This window comes from Rhinopithecus roxellana, chromosome 19 (genome assembly GCF_007565055.1).
Source record: "Rhinopithecus roxellana isolate Shanxi Qingling chromosome 19, ASM756505v1, whole genome shotgun sequence".
Lineage (NCBI taxonomy): Eukaryota > Metazoa > Chordata > Mammalia > Primates > Cercopithecidae > Rhinopithecus > Rhinopithecus roxellana.
This window is the reverse complement of record NC_044567.1, coordinates 60,174,538-60,194,607: the sequence shown is the minus strand read 5'-3', so window position 1 is coordinate 60,194,607 and position 20,070 is coordinate 60,174,538. Positions and strand designations below refer to the sequence as shown.

Here is a 20,070-nt window from a genome sequence, read left to right as displayed (position 1 = left end):
GCCAGGTCCCCGGAGGGAGCCGCGCCCCTGGTCCTGGGGGCCCCAGTGGGGGTTCGCGGCCGGAGCGCAGGCTGGGGCGGGGGTGTCTCCCGGAAGCCAGGCTGGCCCAGGCTGCCCCATATGGAGTTGGGAAAGTCTCAGGCTTTCGGTTTGAACCTAGGAGGCCGAGCAGCCGGGCAGAGGTTCCCGACGGCCATTGGCTGCGGCGGTGCCGTGACATCAGCGCGGAGGGGTGCTCGGGGAGGGCGCGGGCGGAGCCTGGAAGGGGAGTGTCCTGGCGGCTCCCAGCCCTGAAAGCCCGAGAGCCAGAGGGAAACAAACGCCGGCGCTGACAGGGGCCGCTAGCCCCGCCGCCGCGCGGAGCCCACAGAGGAGACAGCGCAGCTGGCTCGGCGCGCGGGTCCCCGGGGACCGAGGTAGGCGACGGGTACCCGCCTCTGGCTGTGGTAGCCGCCTTCGCGCTGGGTGGTCAGGGTGGGCTTGGGGGGGCTCGAGCCCCCCTGTGGGGCAGAGAAGATCCAAGCTGGGGATGGGAGGCCGCGGCGCGGGGAGAAGGGCGCGGAGTCCCCACTTCTCGGCTCTCGCGCTTCTCTCCGCGCCCGCCGCGGTACCTGGGGCCCGGAGACGCGCACCCAGTGTCCTGGCAGAGCGGGATGTGCGGAGGAGGGGGTGGCAGGGAGCCGGGCGCAGCGTCGCCGGGACTCGATTTCCTCTCTACGATGGAACTCTTGGGCTTGGCCGAGGGCGCCGCTGGGGGGGTTGAGGGCTGGTTTTAAAGGGCCTCCCTCTTCCCAGGAATGGGGTGTGTGTCGGTGTGGGCAGGAGGGCAGCAATCGGCGGCGCGCGGCCCGCGATCTCCGCAAGGGGGGCGTGTGTGCGCCCGGAGTTCTCCATGAATAAGAACCGAATTCTCCGCCTGAGCAGAGGCGTGTACACATCTCACTCTCGTACACACACTGCAGAACACGCCACCCGATGTCACCCGGCCGGGGAGCCAGCGGGAAGGAGCTGTCAGGAAGGGAATGGCCAAAGGAACAAACGCTCCCCGGTTCCCCCACTCCCGCCCCGCGAACCCTTCCCTTCCCCGCCAGGATCCTGCCCCGCCCGCTCCCTCGGAAGCCCGGGTCGAGGCGCCTCCCGGCGGGGTGTAGGGGGAGGGCAGTCGAGCCGCCCGCCCCTTTGGAGCCCGAGAGACTGCCGCGCACGGGGCCGGTGCGCCCAGAGCTCAGCGCGCTCGGCGGGGTGGCTGGCGGGAGCGGTTGGTTAATGATTTAATCGCCCGCTTGGGGCGGGTGCGGGCGGAACGGCAGTCCCTGGCCCCGCCCCCTCCCCGGAGCGCCCCCAGCTGGGGTTACAAAACTGCCCCCTCCCCCCGGCAAGTCCCCTAGGAGCCGTCCTGCCCGCGGGGATCCGGTCAGTCGGTGAGTGCCCCGGCCGGGAGGGCTGGAGAGCTGGGCGGGATCCGGGGCTGAGGCTGAGCCAGCTTCCTGGGAGAGAACTGAAGTGTGTGTGTGTGTGTGTGAGCAAGAGAGAGAGCGCGAGAGAGACTGGGGGCGGGGTGCTCTCTGCTAACTCAAACCAGGTTCCCTGTGTTTTCCCAGTGACTGCGGCCTGGGCTCTGGAAGTTTTCTTTTTCTCCCTGGGAGAATGGAGGGGAAATACAATGCCTTTTCTTTTCTTGCTGCCTCTGGAACTTCTCTCTCTCCACGACTCCCACCCCTTGCAATCTGACCAGCTCCCACATCTCTTACTGGGTGCCCGGTGCCCACTGTTTTGCCCAGATAGCTGAGCAGCTGGATCCGGGTGGAGTCCTCGGGAGCCCCTTCGCTGCGAAGCCCCCTGCTCTGCCCGGAGGGGCCCGGGTGCTGGAGGGAAAATCTCGTCCGAAACCAGCAGCCATCTGGACCAGAGAAAGGTCCCATCCAGCGAGTGTAAACAATGAGGGGCCAGTGACAGGGGCCTCCTGCAAGGCAACTTCTTTGGCAGTCTGGGTTTCCAATAACTCCCGCAGCCCCCGCCCCCTTCTGAGGCTAGGGTGGAGGAGGGACCACCAGCAGGATGGACTGAATTTTAAGAGAACAAAGAACAGGCCACAAAGGAAGGGATTGCTGAGCTGCGGATTTCTCCCAGAAATCGGGAGTTGGCTGGGACTGAGCCAGGCCCTGAGAGAACCCCTGGCAGCCCCAGGGGCTCCTGGAGCAATAATGGGGCATCCACCAGGATCTCCTGAGGCTCTGTCTCTGCTGGGAAGCCAGAGCCTGCTGAATGCGGGGGTGCCCTGCCGGTTCCTGCTCTCACCAACTGCCCTGTGTGAGCTGCCCGTGTGACTGACTGATTAGTGGGGTGGTTTATCTCTTCTGAACTTGGACTTTGCCTCTCCACTCCTTGAAGACAGCTGCTCCTTCCCACAAGGGGGGGAGTTCAGTGAATTTGGGGAGATCCCAAGTAGATTCCCAGGCATCCTGGTGGACCCCTGCAGGGACTAGGAGGGGGCCGCTGTGATCATATGGGTGGTGGTTCTGGGGTGGGTCTCAGCGCCTCCCCTCTGAAATCTCCCTGAAGTCCTAGGGACCCTGCCACAGAGGGCAACTTGCTCCTGCTCTGCGGTACAGCCTAGGCCTGTACTGTGAACGATTCTTCCATTTCTTGGGGTTTCTGCCTCTCTCTTTTTAGATTCCTCTTCTTTTTTCCCCCTCGTTTCTCTCTTACCCTTGCCCACCCACCGTGCTTGTCCCTATCCTCTGTACCCTGCCTCCACTGTGCTGCTGCCTCTGGAACCAGACAGCACCTCACAGGACCGGAGACCAAGGAGCCACAAGCAAAGGGAGGTCTCATGTATAAAGGTCAGGGGAATGAGTGTTGACCTGGGAGAGGAATCTTACACCATTCTTTTGATTTTAAAAATAATTTTTATTTTATTTATTAATGTTTTTGAGACCAGGTCTTGCTCTGTCACCCAGGTTGCAGTGCAGTGTCATAGTCAAGGCTCACTGCAGGCTGGACCTCCTGGGCTCAAGTGATCCTCCCACTTCAGCCTCCCCAGTAGCTGGAACTACTGGTGCCCACCACCACGCCCAGCTATTTTTTGTAGAGGTGGGGTTTCACCATGTTGCCCAGGCTGGTCTTGAACTCCTGAGCTCAAGGGATCTTCCCCGACCTCAGCCTTTCGAAGTGCTGGGCACACAGGTATGAGCCACTGCATCTGGCCAGCCCTTTTTTTTTTTTTTTTTTTTTTTTTCTGAGACAGAGTCTTGCTCTGTCACCCAGGCTGGAGTGCAGTGGCACAATGCAGTGGCTCACTGCATCCTCCACCTCCCGGGTTCAAGCAATTCTCCTGCGTCAGCCTCCCCAGTAGCTGGGACTATAGGTGCATACCGCCACGCCTGGCTAATTTTTTTTTGTATTTTAGTAGAAACGGGGTTTCACCGTGTTGCCCAGACTGGTCGCAGACTCCTGAGTTCAGGCAATCCACCCACCTTGGCCTCCCAAAGTGCTGGGATTACAGGCGTAGGTGTAAGCCACTGCACCCAGCCCTGTCCAGCCCTTCTTTATAAGTCCAGAGCTTTTCCAGAAGCGCCTTGGGTTGGCAGCGGCTCAGGGCTTCCAACCCCTTCTACCCCTTTGGAGTGACTGATTGATTTCTGTGGCCAGGACTGTCTGCGCGCAGGTGTGGCTGAAAAGTGTTTGATGTTGGCCTCTCCCTTTCACTCTTCCCCATCCCACGCCCCCACGTTTGGATTGGGTTCGAACTGAAGAAGTCAGAAGCCAGAGTGGCCAGGGTTGCGCTTGGGTGGCAGTAAGTCCAGCCTTCTGTGTTCTCATTCTGGTTCTGCAGACTCAGAGGAGTTTGTCCCTGTTGGAGGAGGGAGGAGTCCATCCCTTGGAGGAATGGGGAGCTGGGTTGATGCCAGAGATAAGGCCTGTGGGCGGACGGAGAAGGGTTGAGCAATCTCGCCCTGGAAACAGAACTGACCTGAGCTCTGGTTAGGTCTTCTGACCTATGTACTGGAGGATTTTTCTCGACCGTGAGGAAAATAACCATAACCAAATTCTGGAGCTGGGGACACTTTGAGAGGTCATCCGGCAGAGTGTCCTGAAGGCCAACTCCAGCCAGTGCTTCTGGGGTTCTCCAGAAAGGCCAAACCCATGTCTGCCCTCTCTCGGCAGAGAACTGGATGGTAGTGCTGGAAGGAGCCCGCATGTGGCGCTGGACCCAGCCCTTTTTGCTTTCAGTGCGTTGGGAAGGAAATTCAGACATTAGGGCCAGGCACAGTGGCTCATGCCTGTAATCTCAGCACTTTGGGAGGCCAACACGGGCAGATCACTTGAGGTCAGGAGTTCGAGATCAGCCTAGCCAATATGGTGAAGCCCTGTCTCTACTAAAAATACAAAAATTAGCCGGGCATGGTGGCATGCACCTATAATCCCAGCTACTGGGGAAGCTGAGACACAAGAATCGCTTGAACCCAGGAGGTGGAGGTTGCAGTGAGCTGAGATCGTGTCCTGCACTCCAGCCTGGGTGATAGAGTGAGACTCTGTCAAAAAAAAAAAAAAAAAAAAAAAAAAGAGAGAGAAATTCAGACATTACTTTCCCATATTCCCACTCACTGTGCCCCTAAAGCTCCAGCTTAAAATACGCCTCCTTGAGGAGACTTGGGCTTCCTTCCAACTAACTTACACTGGAGTCTCCCCCAGGCACTGCCAACTTGCAGCTCTGGGCTCTGTGCCAGGATGGCAATGCTGGTATCCAAAGCCCTCCCTTGCCAGGAACAGGGGAACTGGCCATCTCCAATCAGCCTCCACTCAAGCTGAGGAAGGGTCTTTCTTTTGGGGTTCAGGTGAGCACAGTTTAGGGTGTGGTCATTAATGAAGGCTTACCGTTCTTAACCCACCTGTAAGAAACTGCTCTGCACACCTGGTATTTCCCCTTCACCCCAAAGATGGAGCTGAAGGCATCTGGAAAAACTACAGTGCCAGGCATGAAGGATCCCTGGATGTCTGTGCTCAGCCAGAGCTGCTTCAGCCACCATCTTCTGCCTTGGCCATCACGGTAGCAGAGGTTGTCTGGGGCAGCCTCCAGCCTCCCAGAATGAGAGTCTGGGTTCTCCTTTTGCCCGAACCCCTGCAGTTCTGGCAGTCACTGACCTTGGTGGTCTGGAGACTCCAGCTTTGAATCTCTCCAAGTGTGCCACCGAAGCCAGGTTCTGTGTGCCAGCTTCTCTTCCCTGCCTGTCCTTCCCCTCTACCTCGAGTCCTCACTCAGTGCAACGCTTCTTCTTTCCTTACACTGTTGCCTCCAACCCTGGAGCATCAGAAAGGGAACTGTTCCCCTCAAGTCCTGGAATTGGGTTTAAGGCTTTGTCAAATGGTACAAGGAGTAGGGAGCCCAAGAGAGCCCAAACAGAGCCTAGGAGCTCGCAGTACAATTTGTGGTTACCTCTAAGGAGAATCTGGTTAGGTTCAAAGGATCAGATTATATTTTATTGGGGGTTGATCATGTTGAAGTTCTATGCGTTATTTTTTGTTTTGAAACAGGCTTTTTGCTCTGTTGGCCAGGCCGGAGTGCAGTGGTGTGATCACAGCTCACTACAGCCTCAAATTCCTGGACTCGAGATCCTCCCACCTCAGCCTTGAGTAGCTGAGACTATAGATGTATGCCACCCTGCCTGGCTAATTTAAATTATTATTATTATTATTATTTGTTGTTGTTGTTGTTTAGAGGCAGGGGTCTCACTGTGCTGCTCAGGCTTGTCTCAAGCTCCCGGGCTCAAGCAATCCTCCCGCTTCTGCCTCTGCCTCCCAATGTGCTGAGATTTCAGGCGTGAGCCGTGGTGTCTGACCTGTGCATTATTTGTTGCTAGTAGCACCCGGGGTCCTGCAAATTCCTGAGCTGTCTTTTACCCTTATCCTAGGAAGGAATGGAGGAGCTTCTCTTTTGCCACCTCCACCTCACCATCTTGTCTGAGAAAAGCCAGGCTCCTCTCTCTGGCATCACTAAAGGTTAAAAAGTGATGGGATGAGGGAACTCAGATCAGGAAAGAAACCAGATCGGAGGGTTTCCTGCCCCCCACTGCTGGCAGAGACTACAGAGGGAGGGCAGAATCTGTACCTGGTCTTCAGCAGCTTGGGGGACCCTTCCCCCTGCATCAGATAATCCTGGGAACCCCCAGGACTTTGAAAAGGGTCAACCCATTGTCTCAGCCCGTTTCACTGAACAGACTTTTGAATTAGGTGCTCTCAGGTGGGTATTCTCTATGAAGTTTGGGAAGTGACAGTGGCTGGAGTGTCACTGGGTGTGACAGCATCATCTTTATAGCACACATGGAATAGTGCTCACCCTAGCACAGCACTTGGGAGGTACGAAATGTTATCAATTGCTCTGAGAGCTAATGAGGAAACTGAGGCCAGCTTGTGACCTAGGGAGTGGGGCTCTTTGTCCCCAAGTTCCGGCAGAGCCAAGATGCAAGATTTTGCCTGCCTGCTCTGGAGGGAGTTTAGATCTGCCAGTCTCCCTCTGGAGACCCCCAGGTGGCCGTGAAATTCCCACTTCTTAGCTGAGCACCCGGCTCTTAGGAGAGGCAAAGTGAAACCAAACAAGGCCTGGCAGATCTGATTTCAAGCGCGGCACTTTCTTCTGCGATCCCGAGCAGAAGGGAGGCACCCTGCTGCCCAGTAGTAGCACCACTCCCAGAGGAGGGCCCAGCCTGTGTGAGGGCAGTGGGGCCCCCCACCAGGCATCCATCCTGCCTGGCCCAGATCATCCCTCTGCTGGTGGCTGGCGTCAGGTGGTGGCTCCGGGAAGCACGCGTTTCCAGGAAGGGCCCTGTAATCAAGTGAAGTTGCCGGATGTCCTTGAGTCACTGGCTCCTCATCGTCTTGACTCCTCCGTTGTTGCTTCCGGTCACTCCCAGGTCTTGGCTCCTTTTTCTTCCCCTCTCTGTGCTGTTCTAATTCCCAGGAGGTGAGGGAAGGTTTCCCCTTCACCTCCTGCTGACCTGCTTCCCCCCTGGTCTGAAGCCTGCGGTTCTGGGATGAGGATGAGGATGAGGATAAGGATGAGGTGGGTGCAGGAACGAAGATGAAGGAGACAAGCAGGGCGGCCGGTTCCCAGCCCACAAGGAGCAGAGGGCTCCCCTGGATGGACCTGGGGTGCTGGGCTGTGGTCTGTATTTCCAAGGATTAATCTATACATTCCCTGGAGTGGTGGGGAATGAGGTGCTCAGACTCAGGAGATGTTAACCTGAAATTGTGTGCAAAACTGCGTATATTGTGTGTACTCATGCATCCAGAGCCTTCAGCAGCCCTCCCAGGCCTGAGCCCCAGGGACTCTTATGATCCACTGTCCCCCTCGCTGCCCCCTCTGCCGATGTTCCTTATGGTGGAGTGGAAAAAACCCAGAGTCCAGCACATCTGGATTCTTATGTCTCTCTGTTCTTAGCAACTGTGTGTGACTTGAGTAAACCATGTGCTCCTCTAAGCCTCAGTGCTCTTATCTGCGAGCTGGAGACGATAATGACAACTCCATGGGATTGTTGGGAAGAATGCATGAGATAAAGTCTTTCCAATGCCTGGGACCTTGTATGACTACAAAGTTTAAAGAAAGGCAGGCTGTGGTGGCTCGTGCCTATCATCCCAGCACTTTGGGAAGCAGAGGTAGGAGGATGGCTTGAGCCCAGAAGTTTGAGGTTACAGTGAGCCTTGATTGCACCACTACACTGTAGTCCAGCCTGAAGGACAAAGCAAGACCCTCTCTCAGAAAAAAAAAAAAAAAAAAAAGAAGAAGAAGAAGAAGAAAAGAGACGGTTTAATCAAAATAAATCGTCTAACACAATGCCTGGTGCAGAGTAAAAAGCTCAACAGATCTCAGTTCTTTCTTGTATTTCCTCCATGACGTATGGCCCAGGAATAGTTACTGCAGAGTCTGGGGAGGGGTCTACCCCTTGTTAGGCAGGGTCTACAATAGCTTTTCCCAGAGTGGGTTCCTCAGCACACAATCTTGCTATCTGTTGGGATCCACATGGGGAGATGTTATTCCAGAGTGTTCTTGATAATGAGTCACCATTTAAACTAGACTAGACTCCTTGTGCTATATCTTCCAGCAATTAAAGGGTAAATTATTTTAAGCCGTAGTGTGTTTTCCCATAACTCAGCCTGGCTGAGTGAGTTATTGGCATCATTTTCCCATAAACTGTAAGAATTGTGAATTCCTTAAGGTGGTGGAGAATACTTGTGTGATATTTAAATCACAGTGAGCAGGATGATCAATGGGACTAGCCCTAGGACGGTGTTGTCAATAAGAATGTGACATTAGTCACACATGGAACTTTTTTTTTTTTTTTTTTTTGAGACGGAGTCTTGCTCTGTCGCCCAGGCTGGAGTGCAGTGGCCAGATCTCAGCTCACTGCAAGCTCCGCCTCCCGGGTTCACGCCATTCTCCTGCCTCAGCCTCCCAAGTAGCTGGGACTACAGGCGCCCGCCAGGTCGCCCGGCTAGTTTTTTGTATTTTTAGTAGAGACGGGGTTTCACCATGTTAGCCAGGATGGTCTCGATCTCCTGACCTCGTGATCCGCCCGTCTCGGCCTCCCAAAGTGCTGGGATTACAGGCTTGAGCCACCGCGCCCGGCCCTCACATGGAACTTTATGCTTTCTAGGAGCCATGTTTTTAAAACTAAAGAAAGGGGAAATTAACTTTTTTTTTTTTTTTGGAGACAAGAGTCTCGCTCTGTTGCCCAGGCTGGAGTGTAGTGGCATGATCTCGGCTCACTGCAACCTCTGCCTCCTGGGTTCAAGCGATTCTCCTGTCTCAGCCTCCTGAGTAGCTGGTATTACAGGCGCCCACCACCACGCCGGGCTAATTTTTGTATTTTTAGTAGAGGCAGGGTCTCACCATGTTGGCCAGGCTGGGCTCGAACCCCTGACCTCAAGTGATCCATCCTCCTCGCCTCCCAAAGTGCTGGGATTACAGGTGTGAGCCACTGTGCCCAGCCAATTAGCAGTTTTTGTTTGTTTGTTTGTTTTTGAGACGGAATTTCACTCTTGTTGCCCATGCTAGAGTGCAATGGTGTGATCACAGCTCACCGCAACCTCTGCTTCCTGGGTTCAAGCCATTCTCCTGCCTCAGCATCCCGAGTAACTAGGATTACAGGCATGCGCCACCACACCTAGCTAATTTTGTATTTTTAGTAGAGACAGGGTTTTTCCATGTTGGTCAAGTTGGTCTCGAACTCCCGACCTCAGGTGATCCGTCCGCCTAGGCCTCCCAAAGTGCTGGGATTACAGGCGTGAGCCACCGCGCCTGGCCAATTATCAATTTTTAAATGTAAAATAATTAAAATTTAAAATTCTGGCCATGTGTGGTGGCTCACATCTGTAATCCCAGCACTTTGGGATTACACTTGAGGACAGGAATTTTAAAACTTGCCTGGGCAACATAGTGGTGCCCACCTGTAGTCCCAGCTACTCAGGACTGAGGTGGAAGGATTGCTTGAGCCTAGGAAGTTGAGGTTACAACGAACTGTGATTGTGCCACTGGACTCAAGCCTGGTTAACAGAGCGAGACCCGGTCTCAAAAAAATTAAATTAAAAATTCAGCTCCTTAATCACAGTAGCCACGTGTTAAGTACTCAGTAGCCTTATGTGGCTTGTGGCTGCTGGATTAGATGCCAGAGGTTTAGGGTATCACTGTAAATGCCAGAAACAGAGATGTTTCATGTCAGTGGTATTATTCAACCTTATATTGGCAATGTAACAAATATAACAAGATAATGAGGAATGGAAGAGGCAAAATTATTATTAGTTGCAGATGATGAGCTTATCTACTTCCAAAGCTGAAAAGATTCAATCATATAATTGATTAGAGCATGTAAGGTAGTATAAGCTTGGTGGGGTGGCCATTAAATATATTAGGGGTGGGGGGAAAGGTAGCTTCCCGGCCGAGTGCAGTGGCTCACACCTATAACCCTAGCACTTTGGGAGGCCGAGGCGGGTGGATCACCTGAGGTCAGGAGTTCAAGACCAGCCTGGCCAACACAGTGAAACCCTATCTCTACTAAAAATAGAAAAATTAGCCAGGCAGGTAGGGCATGGTGGCTCACCCCTGTAGGCTCACGCCTGTAATCCCAGCACTTTGGGAGGCCGAGGGAGGTGGATCACCTGAGGTCAAGAGTTCAAGACCAGCCTGACCAACATGGTGAAACCCCGTCTCTACTAAAAATACAAAAATTAGCTGGGCATGGCGGCACACGCCTGGATGCTGAGGCACAAGAATCACTTGAACCCGGGAGGCAGAAGTTGCAGTGAGCTGAGACCATACCACTGCACTCCAGCCTGGGCAACACAGACTCAGCCTCAAAAAAAAAAAGGGGGGGGGGGCATGGTTGGCGCGTGCCTGTAGTCCCTGCTACTTGGGAGGCTGAGGTACAAGAATTGCTTGAACCCAGAAATGGAAGCTTGCAGTGAGCTGAGATATACCACTGCACTCCAGCCTGGGGGCAGACTCACAAGAATGTATCATTTGGAAATAGTTAAGGATATGCACATAATTGCCTGAAAAGACCTTACAGAGTTTCAGCTGAAAATGGAAACAACCTAGCCATTCAGTGCCTGATTGGATGTAAAAATTAGATATTAAGATTTAATTTAAAACAATGTAGCATAAATTGTTAACATGTAAATATTTTGACCCAGCTGTGAACAATGGTTGGTTTTATTTATCTATCTACAAGGGAACATGCTGCTTGTGTAATAAGGGGGAAAATGTCCAAATTATTGCTCTCTAATAGAAGTCTTAGGCAAGTGCCATACATAATTTATAGTTTAATAGTTACATTTTAACAAGTAAGAGGAAATAGATGGTACATTTTGACTCACTATATTCAAAATATCATTTTAACACATCATCAGTATAAAAACATTAATGAGATATTTTATACATCCTCTTTTTTTATACTAAATCTTAGAAGTCCAGTATGTATTTTCCACTTGAACACATATCCATTTGGACTTGCCAGATTGTTTTTTTTTTTTTTTTTTTTTTTTTTAATGAGACGGAGTTTCACTCTTTTTTGCCCAGGCTGGAGTGCAATGGCGTGATCTCAGCTCACTGCAAACTCCACCTCCCGGGTTCAAGCAGTACTCCTGCCTCAGCCTCCCAAGTAGCTGGGATTACAGGCCACCATGCCTGGCAAATTTTGTATTTTAATAGAGATGGGGTTTCACCATGTTGGCCAGTCTGGTTTCGAACTCCTGACCTCAGGTGATCTGCCTGACTCAGCCTCCCAAAGTGCTGGGATTATAGGCGTAAGCCACTGTGCTCAGCCTATTTTTTTTTTTTTTGGAAACGAAGTCTCGCTCTGTCGCCCAGGATGGAGTGTGGTGGTGCGATCTTGGCTCACTGTAAGCTCCGCCTCCCAGGTTCACACCATTCTCCTGCCTCAGCCTCCTGAGTAGCTGGGACTACAGGCGCCCACCACCACGCCCGGCTAATTTTTTGTATTTTTAGTAAAGATGGGGTTTCATGGTGTTAGCCAGGATGGTCTCAATCTCCTGACGTCGTGATCCACCTGCCTCAGCCTCCCAAAGTGCTGGGATTACAGGCGTGAACCACCATGCCTGGCCAAATTTTGTATTTTAATAGAGATGGGGTTTCACCATGTTGGCCAGTCTGATTTCGAACTCCTGACCTCAGGTGATCTGCCTGACTCAGCCTCGCAAAGTGCTGGGATTACAGGTGTGAGCCACCGCGCCCAGCCTACTTTTTATTTGTATGTATTTATTTTTATTTCTACAAATATAAGGAGGGCAAGTATTGTTTTGTTATGTGGATATATTGTGTAGTGTGAAGTCTGGGCTTGTAGTGTAACCATCACCCTATCGTGTACATTGTACCCATTGAGCAACTTCTCATCCCTCACTGGGTTCCCACCCTCCCGATCTCCCAATCTCCAGTGTTTATTATTTCATACTGGCCACATTTCAAGTGCTCAGAAGCCACATGTGGCTGGTAAACAGTGGAGGGTCAATTATTATTAACCCATAGAGAGATGGCAGAAAGTGGAAGTAGCTGGGAGGTTCTGGTATGCCCTATTGCTTTATTCCTTGTCCAGGTCATTCTATGATCCCTGCTCTCCCTGATTTACCCCCCTTCCCAGTAGACTCCTCCCTCCCTGCCCCACACCCGGTAGGGATACCTGGGGAATGGGCACCGTCTTGTAGCTTGGAGGCTGGGGTTAGTGGAGGGAAGACATGTCATGAAATCTGGGACCTTGCCCCTTTCTCTTCCTTCCAGGAAGGGGCCGCCAAAGTAGAGGATGTTCATCTCCAGGAAATGGGATCTGCCCCAGGTGGCTGTGCAGTGGCATGTTTGCATCAACGAGCCTGGCATGGATTGGCACGTGGGGCAGTGAGGGTGCGGCAAGTGGTGTTGGGTCACGGTTCTGGTTTTTCTTCCTGGGAGCCGGAATAACCAAGGAACACAAGATGGAGTTTGGACAGAGCAGACAGGAACACACTAGAAGCGAGGCCTTGTGCTGATCTACTCCTGACTATGCCAGCAGCGCCTGGGTCGTGCTACAGGGTGATCCTCCCCACCCCTCACCTCCCAGAACACCAGAACACTGGGAGGTTTCTGAGAGCAGGAAGCAGGAATGGGCTCCTGGGTAAGGGAAATCTCCTTTGAGGAGGTTTCAAATGCAGCCATGCCTGGGGATAGAGCTTTAATGAGGGAGGCAGTAACATGAGTCTTAGCTCCAAGAGTCTTAGATTAACCGGCTCGCAGACCCTTGCTCTCCCACCCTGCTCCACGTTCACATCCTCAGCTGCAGACACCTGCATAGGCCAGGCCGCATCACCTTATATGGAAAATCACATGCTCCAAGGTCTGCCAGAAATGGGCTCAAATCACCACTTAGAAGTTGTGAGAGGCTGGGTGTGGGGTGCAATGGCTCATGCTTGTAATCCCACACTTTGGGAGGCTGAAGCAGGAAGATCGCTCGAAGCTAGGAGTTCAAGACTAGCCTGGGCAACATAGCGAGACGCCATCTCTACTAAAAAATATATATATATGTGTGTGTGTGTGTGTGTATTTAAATTTACTTATTTATTTTTAATAAGCCAGGCATGGTGGTGGCCACCTGTAGCCCCAGCTACTTGGGAGACTGAGGCCGGGGAGGATCACTTGAGCCCAGGAAGTTGAGGCTGCAGTGAGCCATGATAGCACCACTACACTCCAGCCTGGGTAACAGCAATGCCGTGTCTCAACAAAAAAATAAATAAATAAATAAAGCTGTGAGATGTGAGAGTGAGTAAAATAATTCACTCTGTCTGACTCTCCATTTCTCTTTAAAATAGGGGCAATCAGGGCAGCCTCCTTGCAAGTTTGCTTTGAGTTTCAAGGACATAAATGTATGTTGTCCTCAGTACAGTGCTTGGCACGCAGCAGACCCTGGTGAATGAGAACTGGAGAGTGAGGAGGTATACTGGAGGGACAGGGTAGGAGGGGATTAGGGAGCCTGTTCCTCTGACTCGGAGCTAAGACTCACTTTAGTGCCTTCCCCATTAGAGATCTACCCCCAGGGATGATCTCATTCTGCACACAGCTTGGCGGTCAGTGGTGGCTGGAGCCCCTGGGTGCTGGTTGCCCTCATGTGACCCCTTCTTATTTTCTCGGCTCCCTGGCAGTGACAGTCTAGCCAAGCTAGGGCTGTAGAAGCAGAAGTAAAACCTTCACCTGCACAGGATATCTCTGAGAGGATCCCACTGTTATGTGGGAGGCTGGCCTCCAGCTTGGAGCTTCAGTGTCACTGGAAACAGGCCGATCTCCGGTGGGGTGGGAGTGATCCTTATCGCTCATCTCCTGCTCAGCTGGGGAGGCTTAAGCATCAGGAAGCAGCTGTTGGAGAGTGAGTTCTGTTTTTTGAGAGGGTCCTGATCTCCTCGTGTCCCCTGACGTTAGGTTATTAAAGCTTGCCCGCTTCCTCCTCCCAGGCAACTTAGAATAAAACAAGGACCTAATAAACATGTCTGACTTGGGGAGATTTTGAGGGAGGAAGAGAGACAACAGACATCAGTGGGAGATTTTGACACAAGACAGAGTATGGATGGAGACCGGTTCTCACTTAGTCCCCAATTGGCATCTTATGCTGGGATGCAGCTGCCGAATCCAGAGAACCAGATAGTCTTGAGCTGGTTTTGAAATGAATGCCTTTTCTTTAAACCTTTGATACTGTGGGTTGTTGTTGGTGGTGGTGGTGGTGGTGGTGGTGGTTTTTAAAAAAAAAGAAAAAGAAAAAGGCCTGGTGCGGTGGCTCACACCTGTAATCCCAGCACTTGGGGAGGCCAACGCAGGTGGATTGCTTGAGATCAGGAGTTCAAGACCAGCCTGGTCAACATGGGGAAACCCCGTCTCTACTGAAAATACAAAAATTAACTGGCTGTTGTGGTGTGCACCTGTAATCCCAGCTACTTGGGAGACTGAGGCAGGAGAATCGCTTGAACCTAGGAGTTGGAGGTTGCAGTGAGCCGAGAAGGTGCCACTACACTCCAGCCTGGGTGATACAGCAAAACTCTGTCTCGAAAATACATACATACATACATACATACATACATACATACATACATAGAAAAAGAAGCCTGTTTTCCTCTCAAGGCTAACATAACTTCTTAATTTCTCCTGTGTGCCCTTTTAGTCTTTATTCGCAGATGCATATTTGTGTAGAGTTGTAACCACTATGCATAAACAAGTATATGTTCTGCCTTTTTTTCTATTTATTTTTATTTTTATTTTTATTTATTTATTTATTTATTTTTTTGAGACGGAGTCTCGCTGTGTCACCCAGGCTGGAGTGCAGTGGCTGGATCTCAGCTCACTGCAAGCTCCATCTCCCGGGTTCAGGCCATTCTCCTGCCTCAGCCTCCCCGGTAGCTGGGACTACAGGCGCCCGCCACCTCACCCAGCTAGTGTTTTGCATTTTTTAGTAGAGACGGGGTTTCACTGTGTTAGCCAGGATGGTCTCGATCTCCTGACCTCGTGATCCGCCCGTCTCGGCCTCCCAAAGTGCTGGGATTACAGGCTTGAGCCACCGTGCCCGGCCTATTTATTTTTAATTTTTATTTATTTTTTTGAGACAGAGTCTCACTCTATTGCCCAGGCTGGAGTGCCATGGCGTGATCTCAGCTCACTGCAACCTCCGCCTCTCAGGTTCAAGAGATTCTCCCACCTCAGCCTCCAGTGTAGCTGGGATCACAAGCACGCGCCACAACACCTGGCTAATTTGTGGGGGGTTTTTTTGTTTCTTTGTTTTTGAGACGAAGTCTTGCTCTTGTCCCCCAGGCTGGAGTGCAATGGCGCCACCTCGGCTCACTGCAACCTCCGCCTGCCGGGTTCAAGCGATTCTCCTGCCTCCGCCTCCCGAGTGGCTGGGATTACAGGCGCCTGCCACCACACCCGACTAATTTTTGTATTTTTAGTAGAGATGGGGTTTCACCATGTTGGCCAGGCTGGTCTCGAACTCCTGATCTCAGGTGATCCGCCTGCCTCGCCTTCCAAAGTGCTGGGATTACAGGCGTGAGCCACCGCGCCCAGCCTTGTGTATTTTTTTAATAGTAGAGACGGGGTTTCAACATGTTGGCCAGGGTGGTCCTGCACTCCTGACCTTCGTCTCGGCCTCTGTTCTGCCTTTTGTTTGTGCTTCCGTTTAATGCCATTTAGTAAACATTTGGTCCATGTTGTCTATGGTCTTCATAGTTCCCAATTTCCGTGACTGCTGAATGGTGCTCTGAGTTAATGGCTTCCAGCTTTCTTAGCCATTCCTCTATCACTGGGCATTAGGCTGTCTCCAGTCTTTCTTTCTTTCTTTCTTTCTTTCTTTCTTTCTTTCTTTCTTTCTTTCTTTCTTTCTTTCTTTCTTTCTTTTCTTTCTTTTCTTTCTTTTCTTTCTTTTCTTTCTTTTCTTTCTTTTCTTTCTTTTTTTTTGAGATAGAGTCTCCTTCTGTCTCCTAGGCTGGGGTGCAATGGCGTGATCTTGGTGCACTGCAACCTCTGCCTCCCGGGTTCAAGCCATTCTCCTGCCTCAGCCTCCTGAGTAGCTGGGATTACAGGTGGGCACCACCATGCCCAGCCAATTTCTTTTTTTTGTTTGTTTTTTTCAGTGGAGACAGAGTTTCACCATGTTGGTCAGGCTGGTCTCAAACTCCTGACCTCGTGATCCACCCGCCTTGGCCTCCTAAAGTGCTGGGATTACAGGTGTGAGCCACTGTGCCTGGCCTGTCTCCCGTCTTTCGCTATTATGAATAAGGCTTCAACAAATATGTGCGTGACTTTTTTCTCCTTTGAAATAGTTCCACAGGGTTAAGTTCTAGGAGGTAAATCATATTCATTTAAATCACATTCATTTTAAAGCCATTATTTGAGGAAACTTTGAATCATATTCATTTTAAAACCATCATTCGGCCGGGCGCGGTGGCTCAAGCCTGTAATCCCAGCACTTTGGGAGGCCGAGACGGGCGGATCACGAGGTCAGGAGATCGAGACCATCCTGGCTAACATGGTGAAACCCCGTCTCTACTAAAAATACAAAAAAAACTAGCCGGGCGACCTGGCGGGCGCCTGTAGTCCCAGCTACTCGGGAGGCTGAGGCAGGAGAATGGCGCGAACCCGGGAGGCGGAGCTTGCAGTGAGCTGAGATCCGGCCACTGCACTCCAGCCTGGGCGACAGAGCGAGACTCCGTCTCAAAAAAAAAAAAAAAAAAAAAAAAAAAAAAAAAAAAAAAAAAAAAAAAACCATCATTCTTTTTGTTTTGGGGTTTTTTTTTTTTTTTTGGAGATGGAGTTTCACTCTTGTCGCCCGGACTGGAGTGCAATGGCACGATCTCAGTGCACTGCAACCTCCGCTTCCCAGGTTCAAGCAGTTCTCCTGCCTCAGTCTCCCTAGTAGCTGGGATTACAGGCGCCCACCATCATGCCTGGCTAATTTTTTGTATTATTAGTTGAGATGGGGTTTCACCATGTTGGCCAGGCTGGTCTCAAACTCCTGACCTCAGGTGATCCACCCACCTCGGACTCCCAAAGTCCTGGAATTACAGGCATGAGCCACCACATCCGGCCAGAACCATCATTTATTTTAAAGCCATTATTTCAAGAAATTTTGCCAGAGTTTCAGGTACCACAAGACCACCCCACTCTGGGACGATTTTGACTCTGAGCAGCTCTTGGATCAGAGTTTTGTAATGTTCTCCCTGCCTGGTGGCACCTAGTGCCAATTGCTCAGTGGGAGGAAGCTCCTTCCCTCTTCTCTTTCCCAGCTCTTAATTTGGGCAAGATGGTAGCAAACATCAGAAAGTTGCCCTGGTGCCTGGCAGTGAGCCCATCTAGGTGTTATCTGGGGAAGATCTTTGGGGTGGGAGTCAAGAGACTTGGGCTCCAGCACCATCCGGCTCCTTGTGAGTTCTGTGGCCTTTGGCAAGTCACCTCTCCTGGCCCCAACAGCCTAATCAAGACCACTGGGTTGGATCCTCTCCCAGATGTCTGCCATCTCTGAATCTCAGTGGGAGTCATGTGACACAGTGGGTGCTGCATTTTAGCACCCCCAGGAGTACCTAAGAAAATCCACTGGGCCGGGCGCGGTGGCTCAAGCCTGTAATCCCAGCACTTTGGGAGGCTGAGACGGGCGGATCACGAGGTCAGGAGATCGAGACCATCCTGGCTAATACGGTGAAACCCCCGTCTCTACTAAAAAATACAAAAAACTAGCCGGGCGACGAGGCGGGCGCCTGTAGTCCCAGCTACTCGGGAGGCTGAGACAGGAGAATGGCGTAAACCCGGGAGGCGGAGCTTGCAGTGAGCTGAGATCCGGCCACTGCACTCCAGCCTGGGCGGCAGAGCAAGACTCCGTCTCAAACAAAAAAAAAAACAAAAAAAAAAAAAAAAAAGAAAATCCACTGGGTACAGGCACGGTGGCTCACGCCTGTAATCCCAGCACTTTGGGAGGCCCAGACGGGTGGATCACCTGAGGTCAGGAGTTCGAGATCAACCTGGCCAACATGGTGGAACCCCATCTCTATGAAAAAAATACAAAAATTAGCTGGGTGTGGCAGCGGGTACCTGTAATCCCAGCTACTTGGGGGGCTGAGGCAGGAGAATTACTTGAATCCGGGAGGTGGAGGTGCAGTGAGCCGAGATTGCACCACTGCATTCCAGCATGGGCAACAAGAGCGAAACTCTGTCTCAAAAAAAAAAAAAAAAAAAAAAAAAAAAGAAAACCCACTGGGATTTAGAAAGAACACACCAAAACTTGTGCATGCGTGTGTGTGTGTGCGTGTCTAAACTAAAACTTAATGCATGGAATGACAATAGACGTGAATATAACCTATAAAAATATATGTGTGTGTGGATATATACACATATATGTGTATACACAAATTACATATTCGGTGTTTTTCCTGTGATGCCCCCTACTTTTGATAGTATATTGCTATTTAAGTGGATGGAGCCCTGGGGTGGGAATTAAACCCTGGCTTCAATCCATGACCTCGGGCAAGTCCCTTAATTTGGTCTTTCCATCTTGAAAGTATGATCCCACTACACCCAGGTATTTTAAGGAGATATTTGACACAGATACATAAATGGTACAGGAGTCATAATGGCGACTTTTCATGTTCCCATCCTGGGTTTGTTTTTTTGTTTCTTTGTTTGTTTTTTTGAGGCAGAGTCTCGCTCTGTCACCCAGGCTGGAATGCAGTGGCGTAATCTCAGCTCACTGCAACCTCCACCTCCCAGGTTCAAGCTATTCTCCCTGCCTCAGCCTCCTGAGTAGCTGGGACTACAGGTGCCCACCATCACGCCCGGCTAATTTTTGTATTTTTAGGAGAGATGGGGTTTCACCGTGTTGGCCAGGCTGGTCTTGAACTCCTGACCACAGGTGATCCACCCACCTCAGCCTCCCAAAGTGCTGGAATTACAGCTGCACCTGGCCTTGTTTTTGGTTTTTGATTGTGGCTAGTCAGGCTCAGAATATTACAGCAGTGAGCCTTAACCTCCTTGCGCACGTAGCACACTTCCAGATGCAAGGGCTTTTGAGCACAGCACATGAAGGAGTTGAAAGATCCCCAAGAGTACTAAAGTCAACTGAAATCACAACACAGTCGGCATTGAAGTGCTGCCTGGAACATGTAACCACGTGTATCTAAGAAGTTGCTGTTCTCGCCCATTCCCTTGGCTGCCCTCAGCCCTGCCACAGTTTGAATGAAACAGTCTTCCGCCTTCCCTGCACTTTCCTGTCTTTGCAGGATAAGGCTGGCGAGTGTTCCAGAAAGTACTGGATTTTTCTCTGATGACAAAAGCCAGAGTTCCTCACCTCTTACAGTCGTGGCCTATGTCCCAGTGAGCCTCTTGCACAACCCCTCCAGCGTGTTGTTACATCTGACAAGCCTTGTGTTGTGGAATGCCTCCTGTGTTTCGGCAAAGTGAAGTTCCGCCTAGGGATAGGATGTCAGCCCCTCCTGTGAGAAGGGGCCATGGCCCACCAGGCAAAACCTGGGAAAGGATGGCCAGGACCAGAGGCTGCCCCGGAAGACCTGGAGTCCCATTTGATCCTGTCTTTTCTCTCCTCCCTGGTCTGGGCCCTCTGTAATCCTGGGTGTCTCCACCTCCAAAACATGGCCTAAATGTCTCCCACCGTGTCCCCCTTCGCCAAACCCACATCCTGGTCTCCATCCTCTTTGACCTGCATTTCTGCAACAGCCTCCTGGATGAATTCCAGCTCCGCTCCTTCATTCCTCCAATGCCAGGACCTTCGGGAGCTTCCAAATACACAGATTGAATCACTTGCCTGCTTACAAACAGCCACTGGTTTCCTTGTACACCTATAATGACCTCCAAACTCCTTACCTGGGCTAGGTGCAGTGGCTTATGCCTGTAATGCCAGAACTTTGGGAGGCCAAGGTGGGTGAATTGCTTGAGGCCAGGAGTTCGAGACTAGCCTGGCCAACATAGTGAAACCCCATCTCTAATAAAAATACAAAAAAATTGGCCGGGAGCAGTGGCTCACACCTGTAATCCCAGCATTTTCAGAGGCC

At 51.4% G+C, this 20,070-nt stretch overlaps 1 protein-coding gene across 4 annotated transcripts in view; it reads left to right on the top strand.

Annotated features, from left to right (window-relative positions):
- Positions 1–215: 215 nt before the first annotated feature.
- CDC42EP4 (CDC42 effector protein 4) overlaps positions 216–20,070 on the top strand; it is a 29,051-nt gene continuing 9,196 nt past the window's right edge. The window contains exon 1 of one of the 4 annotated variants that reach the window (XM_010360348.2): positions 216–416. The gene's annotated coding sequence lies outside the window, so the exon portion shown is untranslated. Of the gene's footprint in view, positions 417–1,165; positions 1,422–20,070 lie in introns of those variants that run through there. The other 3 variants (XM_010360357.2, XM_030923474.1, XM_010360365.2) reach the window with 3 other exon arrangements.